Source organism: Magallana gigas, chromosome 3 (genome assembly GCF_963853765.1).
Source record: "Magallana gigas chromosome 3, xbMagGiga1.1, whole genome shotgun sequence".
Taxonomy (NCBI): Eukaryota; Metazoa; Mollusca; class Bivalvia; order Ostreida; family Ostreidae; genus Magallana; species Magallana gigas.
The window spans coordinates 56,843,069-56,851,670 of NC_088855.1; the positions used below are offsets into that span (position 1 = coordinate 56,843,069).

General features: G+C 32.2%; 1 long non-coding RNA gene across 1 annotated transcript; it reads left to right on the forward strand.

Moving 5' to 3' along the window:
* The first annotated feature begins 3,664 nt into the window (after window positions 1-3,664).
* LOC136274146 (uncharacterized) lies at window positions 3,665-6,468 on the forward strand. Its single transcript, XR_010712444.1, has 3 exons — window positions 3,665-5,430; window positions 5,542-5,576; window positions 5,715-6,468. It is a non-coding gene; the product is annotated as an uncharacterized lncRNA (long non-coding RNA).
* Window positions 6,469-8,602: the final 2,134 nt, after the last annotated feature.

Genomic DNA, 8,602 nt, shown 5'->3' on the forward strand with positions numbered 1-8,602 from the left:
TCTCCTTTTTTCCCTTTATGTCCATGATTGCGAAATGGAATTTTTAAGCAATGGAAATACTCCAATTGAATTACAAGAGCTATCCTTATTTTTACTGATGTACGCAGACGACATGGTTATTTTTGCTCAGTCTGCTGCTGACTTACAGTCAATGTTGAATACTTTAGAAAATTATACAGAGAAATGGTCGTTAACGGTTAATGTAAACAAAACAAAAATAATGGTTTTTAGAAATGGGGGAATTTTGCGAACAGAAGATGTGTGGTTTTATAAGTGTGAACAAATTGAAGTAGTGAACAGTTTTTGTTATCTAGGACTTTTGTTGAATTACAATGGCAAATTTCATGTTACGCAGAAACAATTGTCATTACAATGTATTAAGGCGCTTTTTGCACTGAAAAGGAAATGTTGTAATATGAGTCTTAATTTTACTACGCCTTTGTCCCTTTTTGACACTTATGTAGGAAGCATTGCTTACTACGGTTGTGAAGTCTTGGGCTTTCATTCTGCCCCAGATATAGAAAAAATTCATCTTAATTATTGTAAAAACATACTTAATGTTAAAAGGGGCACATCTAATGCAGTTATTTATTGTGAATTGGGCAGAATGCCTCTGCAATGTATCAGAAAAATACGTATTTTAAGATACTGGATGAAACTTTTATCATCAAGAAATTGCATTTTAAATTCATGTTATGTTAATATGTATAATGAAACTTTAGGTAAAAACAAATGTAAAAACTGGGCTGCAGAGATCAAGAATATGTTAACAAGTATTGGGCTAATGAACTTATGGGAAAACCAATTTTTTGAAAAGCCAGAAATTATTTTAACGATCGCCAAGCAGCGTATTTTTGATAATTTTAAACAGTCTTAACTAACTGACATAAATGCCTCTTCCAAATGTACAATCTATAGATATCTAGTTGATCATTGTACCTTGCAGTCATATCTAACAAAAAGAATTCCTTTACAATATAAGAAACTTATATGTAAATTAAGATTATCATCCCATTGTCTTACCATCGAAACTGGCAGATATAACAATGTTCCATTACAAAGACGTTTATGTCCTCTATGTACTTTAGATATAGAAGATGAATATCATTTTATATTGAAATGTCCCTATTACTGTAACTTAAGAGAAAAATTCCTTAAGAAGTTTTATTATATTAAACCCTCTGTCTTTAAATTAATTCTATTATTGTCAACACAACATGTAAAGGATTTGTGCAATTTAGGTAAATATATTAAGAATGCTTTTGTAATCAGAAAACTTCATGTATAAACTTGCCTTTTTCAAGTGACCAGTATATGTATTATAACATGTGTATATTAATTGTATATGTCTATGAGCTGTACAGCTGTTGACTAATAAACAATACAATATATTGTAAATGAGACTTCACCAAAAGTTTATTTGGTACTAAAAAGCAGTCGTCTTAAAAGGGAAAGTTTAATAATGAACTGGTTCAACTGTTAGATTTACCACAAATACTTGATAGCAAAACCATTCTATTGTGACCTTCTCAAATTTCATTTAGAATCTGCGCAACATGCAATAAAATAATATATATGAGAGAGAGAGAGAGAGAGAGAGAGAGAGAGAGCATACTATAGTTGAGTTCTATAGATTTGACACATTTGTGTATACATTTTATAAAAAAAAAATTCGAAAAGTCAAAACTCCCCCCAAAAAATTCATTCTGAGTTTAGGCCCTTTTGCTCTTAATACATTTTAATAAAATCTGCATGTGTATGTATAAATAGATAATAAGATGACATTTTTGAGAGGAATTTTTAAACGTCAAATATGTTTGGTAAGCTAGTTTTTTCTTACTGTATTTTCAGCTGAAATAGTTTTTTTTACGTTATCGTTCCTCATCATGTTTGGAAAAAATTTTAACTTCGCATACAAGACCAAGTACTGTGTTCTTTTAAAAAAAAATTTAAAGAAGAAGGTGTTCAGGGGGAACATACCCAAAAATGTTGAACAACAATTTTAAAAAAATACTTACCTGATTTTGCTTATCTTTTTGGGAATTTTTCTAACCCATGTACACATTTATATGCCTTTTTTAATGTATAACAATTTACATACGTCACATCAAAAGAGGGGCCAGGTTCCTTTCACAAATACTTTTATATGTTGATATGAAATTTAAGAATGCATTTGACTTGAAAATAATGTTCAATTTTGGGGAAAAATCAACATTTCAAAATGTATTGCTTTTCATAAAAACAAAAGTTCCTGATATGTTCGTACTTGGGACCTGGTGGCTAGTAGACCAAAGTTATACCCTCTGCACTACAAAAAAAGACACCAAATTTCGTTGACTTAACGGTTTCACAATCAGATCAAATCGCCATGTTGTGACATACTGTCTTAAAAACTTAAAGTCACAGGGTGTCGAGGACCCTTAACTTTTAATGTGAAAATATTTTGTGAGATGGCATAATAGTGTGCAGGGCTACTCGTTTACATTTTTACTTTCCTTCTCCTTGTCCAGACTTAGAGTTTATAGCTATAGACACGTAACAGTTTCTGCCCCGTTGGTCATTAAATTCTAAATTGTGAAAAAATGCACTACTTGCATCATTCATGAGAGTTCCATTAAATCAATGAATATGAATGAATTATTTTTATGTTGATACTGCTATATATGTCATAACTTTGGTGTCTCACATGATTCAATACTAATAAGTGTCCTCAATTGATCACATAATACATCAGTCAAAGAGTTTTACAGTAACAATGTGTGAAAACACTTTATCTATTTGAAATATAACTATACATTTTCCTTTCTGAGCCTTATAACAGTTTATAGTAAGATAAAAGAAATATGCTTGTAGAGTGTGACCTAGGCTTCTTTGGTGAGAACTGCTTCTCAACCTTTCCACCTGGAAACTTTGGACTTAAATGCAGAGAACCTTGTAACTGCTCCCCAGATAAGTACTGTGACCCAATAAGAGGATGCGTGTGTAACACAACCAGTGTTAACTGCACATATCCAGGTATACTTCATTCTTACAATACGAATGAAAAAGAAACACAAAGTATATTATTGACACAAAAATGCGTTCATTTTTCTTGATTTTAATTTTAATTATTGTTTACAGAGCATGAATCGACGCAGGAAATGACAATAAATCCGACCACTATGCAGCCTGTTGAACGTAAGCATTATTTACACGATAATATCCATCGAACGTTGTTGTTGAAGGTATGAACGTATTGAGCATTAAAGAAAAAATACATAACTTCCATTAGACAGTATGAAACACTAAAGAAAACATTTTTCTGTTAATATTAATATAACTTAATTTATTACTTTAACAAGTGAGCGAAAATTTGTAAATGGTCGTTCTTGTAAATCTAGATATAACGCACAACTTAGTGATATTACAGCTACTTGTAAGTCTGAGGTCATCCAATAAAGGTTCAAGGAGTTCTAGGAGTTCGTGCTCTAATTGAAGTTTCTATTGATCACACGGTTGTCAACGTCAAACGTTTAAAACAAGTTTATGTACCTAATAGGCAGTCTGATAATAATGACCTCTATATAAGTGTAACATTATTCAACAATATCAGACCATTTTTATAAGGATATCTCTTGAAATCACACTTTTTAAGGTAGATCAACAGAAAACAAGGAAACATAAAGGTGTTCCTCAAAGTACGATTCATAAGTTTGTCTTGTACATTTATGTAAGAAAATACTACGCAGTTAACTGGTAAATACCAAATTCTATTCGTATAGTTATGCATTTAGAAAGTATCTAAAACGTATGACTTTCATTAGCAAAGATTTGATGACAGAAAAGCAGCACTAATAATCTTTATTCATATCAAAAGATATTCAGTATCATATTTATTTTCAAATTCCTTGAGTCTCCTTTATGATTATGATAAAATGAATACTATTCATTAAAAACAAACCACTTCCTCCAAAGTATATTGTTTTGTCCTTAGTGTCATTTTTAAATATCAAAATAGATTCGTTAAATGTATATTTGACACTGCAAAATGTTTATGTAGTTTATGCCAGTCATAAGTTCGATAAACTTCATTGTGCGGGCGCTGAAGAGATATAATAATGTAAACCCCAAGCGTGGGTATTGTGTGTAATAAGTTATATCAGATATTTTGATACAATTTTCAAAATTTATGATAGTTGATTAGAATATATTATGCAATAAAGAATAATTGCATGACTTTAACCGTATATGTTCTGTTCAAAGTTATTACAGGTCTCCTTTGATAAAGATTAACTTAATAAGAACGGAAGTATGCGTGATTTGTTGCATCTATCAGATATATCATAGTTTGTCTTTGCTTAGCTGGATGAAAGAGACCAATCCGGCAAAGGCTTTGCCGCTTGTATCGCATCTCTGTGCATGGTCCCTGACCTTTCAAATTTATGGTGCTCTTTCATGTGTACCCGCCTGTCTTCTCCTGGGTGCACTGGCATTCCTTTACCTGCCCTCCGAAGCACGATTTTAAGCAAAATATGTTAAATATTCTTTTTGAAGCAAATGGAGGTTTTAAAAAGGATAAATTGGATAACAAGTATAATGTACTAAAGATCCTACGAAAAATGTTCCAATTAAAACAACGTATGATCCCTCGAGTCATAGGTACTCATTTAAATAAGATTGTATTACGGTATGGAAATGCTTGGTCAGATTTGACATTGTTGTTTAGGTAACCAATACATGCCAGTGGTTCCCCTTTTTATTAATCGTGTTAATAAAATAATAAAAGCGTAGTCTTGATAATTTTAATATATGTTGTTGGTGTTTCAAAACAAAACTGCTGTTAAAATGTTCTCAAAACACAGATATAATTATAAAGGCTGGAGGGTCAACCAATTCAACATCATATTTACAATGACATTTTAAAAGTTATATTTTGGGTCATAAACTATTATTTAGTGAAGAAAAAAGTACAAAGAAATCAGTTTTAGAATTGGACAACTCTATCTTTATATAGAGCTATTCATCTAAAGGAGATTAATAAAGTCTAAATATGGCCAAGAAAGGTAAGTCCTCATAACAAAAACAACGAAATAGTATTTCTTAATTGCAGATCGAATTATGCTAAAATTGTATTTTAAATACGAGATTATCATGTTGTATTTTGACTTTATCCAAAAGCAGAGACTTTTTTTAACATGATTGTTTAACTTTTATTTTTCAAATAGATTTATTTTAATTGCCATCATGGATAATGCAAAAGATGGTGTTAAATTATATATTGTAAACTCATTAAAAACTTTACTAAGGCATAGTTTGGGTGGCCTTTTTCCTTGATTACTGTTTTCTTAATATTCAAACACTAGCTGCTGATGGTATTTCAGGAATTCTACTAGCGGTCCCTTTTTTGATAGCCGTCATCGCCTGTCTGATCTTCGGCACAATCTGTATCAGGTAAACTTACTCAATATAAAAGACCATTTTCAAAACATCACATGTATATTTGAATTGTAATCATCGGGAAATGAATTTATTTTATAACCGGTACATGTTGTGTCTTTTAAGAATACGATATTCACAAATGATGAAGAGAAAAAAAGGTAACTATAAACACAATGATATCAGTGGCATATAAAGTATGAATGGTAAATTTGATAACATAATTTTTTAATATACAAAGTCTCAAATGATTGCAAAGTATGTCATTTCTTATCAAACTGTCTTCTTTTAATATGTAGATCTATTTTCCATGCAAAATAAGGCCGACTTTACGGTCAGAAACCATCCTTCAGAAACAGAAGAGCAAAATCCGAACGACGAAATTTACGACCATGTAAACCTTAGAGTGCATCATTCCAACCACTCTATCTATAACACAGGCGATACAGCAGTTGTCAGGGACTCGGCATTAAGTTTTGTGTTGACTACTGCTGTCCCTTTACAGCAGTCCCAAAGTGTGGAAAGTATTCAAAACAAATGGCGTCTACACGACGACCGGTTTGGTGAAAGTACTTTGGACGAAGCTTACCTAAAAACTGTTGACAACAAGACAACGGATCGACAAGCAGATATATATTCAACACCATGCAAAAGCATGACAAAGAAACAAATCTCTTGCTTTTCAGAACAAGGACAACAAAGAAATGGCAATGAAACTGTGACATTTGAGTATCCAAACTCGATTATTGATACAATTGTTCACGACACAGAATCACAAACAAAACCAATTTCCTCTCTAAAGTGGACACAAGAGGAAGAAATATATGCAAACGATGAAGTTGTACCTTATGCTAAAAATTCTATAGAACTAAATAGTCCATTGGAAAGCTACGACTCTGGTGAATACTTTGATGTCAGTTATGAAGGAGGCGTAATTACACAAAAGTGAAAAGTGTGACCTTGTTTGTCCAAACCTGGTCCCGAAAATTTAGATTGGATCAACTTACTGCAATATAGTTTTTATTGTATATAACTACTTTTGAAACTGCAAAGAACTGCTTTTGATTAGATATGTTTTAATTCATATTTTAGATTATTTCTACTAATTAAAGTGCATTGATGAATTTCAGATTTGTTTTATAGAAGATAAATCACATCAGCGAGATGTTATTTTATTTCTGTAAGATATGATTCCTATTTGCAAAGCAAAGAACTCTATAAATGATAAAATAATCAATGATAAAGTCGAGTAACATTTTTAATTTGTAAATTTTACACATTAGTGGCACTGGTATCGATAACCTCTCCCGAACGTTAATTGCTTCTCAGAATAAGAGCCATACAGTTAAACTGAAAAGCTATGAAACATTTGGGTAAAATAATAAAACGCACCTTATGATAATCAATATAATTTAGCATTATATCATAAATGAGAACGTTGTGTATAAAATAATATAAACAAGTGGTATAAAGGAAACGTTTGGTATAGGGTTCTATAAACAGGTGATATAATGAGGTGATATAATGAGAAACGTTGTTTCTGATTATCCCAGTCTAGCAAACACCTGTCCCTTAAGTCGCCTGTTGCTGTTTAAACACTGTTAGCAATGTTAACTTGTAAATAGTATATTCTAGTGTTTTAATTTTTCATTCACATTGATTAATCTATCTACAGGAATTCATAACGTAAATAAAGGTGTATTCCATTGAACGTGATTTCATTCAAATTGAATGCAATAAGGTTCCCCGTCCAGATCCCTCATAATGTCTAATGTTTGTACACAGATCTTAAAAACTAAAGATTAAACAAGTATTTACATCAGCATGGCATGCAGTTATTCAGTGAATGGAATTATTGGGCTACAACATGAGGTCACCGTTTTTACTGGTAGTTGTAGTTTGATAGTACATTTCAACAAATATTTGTCAGCAGTGTCTTTCGGCTGTCAGACGAAGTTAGCAACCTTGTTTTAATGCATATATAGAGGGTCTGATTATTTAAAAATGTTTATTTTGAATGAATACATGTATAAATTAGATTAGAAACATGTCATGAATGGATGATTACCGTAAATAAAAAAAAATAAAGTCTCAGGGGTCTATACTTGGGTGATGGAAAGGGGGGGGGCTGTTCTCAAAGGTCCTGTACTCCAGCACCTGTGCTTTTCAGTAGATTGATACTTATTACTTGCATTTTAGCTCACCTGAGCTGAAAGCTCAAATGCGCTATTCTGATCACATTTTGTCTGTCGTCCGTCTGTCTGTCTGTCCGTCTGTAAATTTTTCACATTTTCAACATCTTCTCAAGAACAACTGGGCCAATTTCAACCAAACTTGGCACAAAGCATCCTTAGCCTAAGGGAATTCAAAGTTGTGAATATTAAGGATCACGCCCTTTTGCAAAGGGAGATAATTATGAATTTATGAAAATTTTCGAGAAATTTTCAAAAATCTTCTTCTCACGAACCATAAGACCAGGAAAGCATCCTCAGGTAGTTTAGATTCAAAATTGTGAAAATCGTGACCCCGGGGGTGGGTGGGGCCACAATGGGGGGGGTCAAAGTTTAACATATGAATATATAGAGTAAATCTTTAAAAATCTTTTCCTCAGAAACTATTCAGCCACGCGGGTATGATAAGGCAACTCTCAGCGATCAAATTTCTCTGATCGATATGACGTCACAATAAGCAGCATGATGTCATATCTTACTCAGAAACTTGTCGATTTTAACTTTATCTCTGGTTTAAATTATAAAAAGTAAAGGCATAAAATATCACTAGAAACTCTTCTAACTGAATATATCTTCGATTTCTCTCTATTGCGTATAATTATCATTGATGACGTCACAAGCATGTTTAATAGAGAAGATCATGTCGGGAGACAAATCATCGGAATGCAGTGTAAACAATGCCGAAATAAAACTTATTTTATACAGATACCTTAGGTTTAGAAGAGTTAGTTAGGATATAATCAGGATAATACAGGCATGGATATTTTGTTTAATTAGCGAGTTTTATAAGGTAAGCAGATCGACATTTATATGGCTTGACCAGCCTTTCCTCTGTCAGTGTGTACAAAAAAAGACAAAAGTGTAACACTACCCCGGATGTCATGAAAGATGACTTTGGTAAAAATCAACGGTATATGACCTAAACTACTTGAAAAGTGCTGCTAGAATCCTGTGCT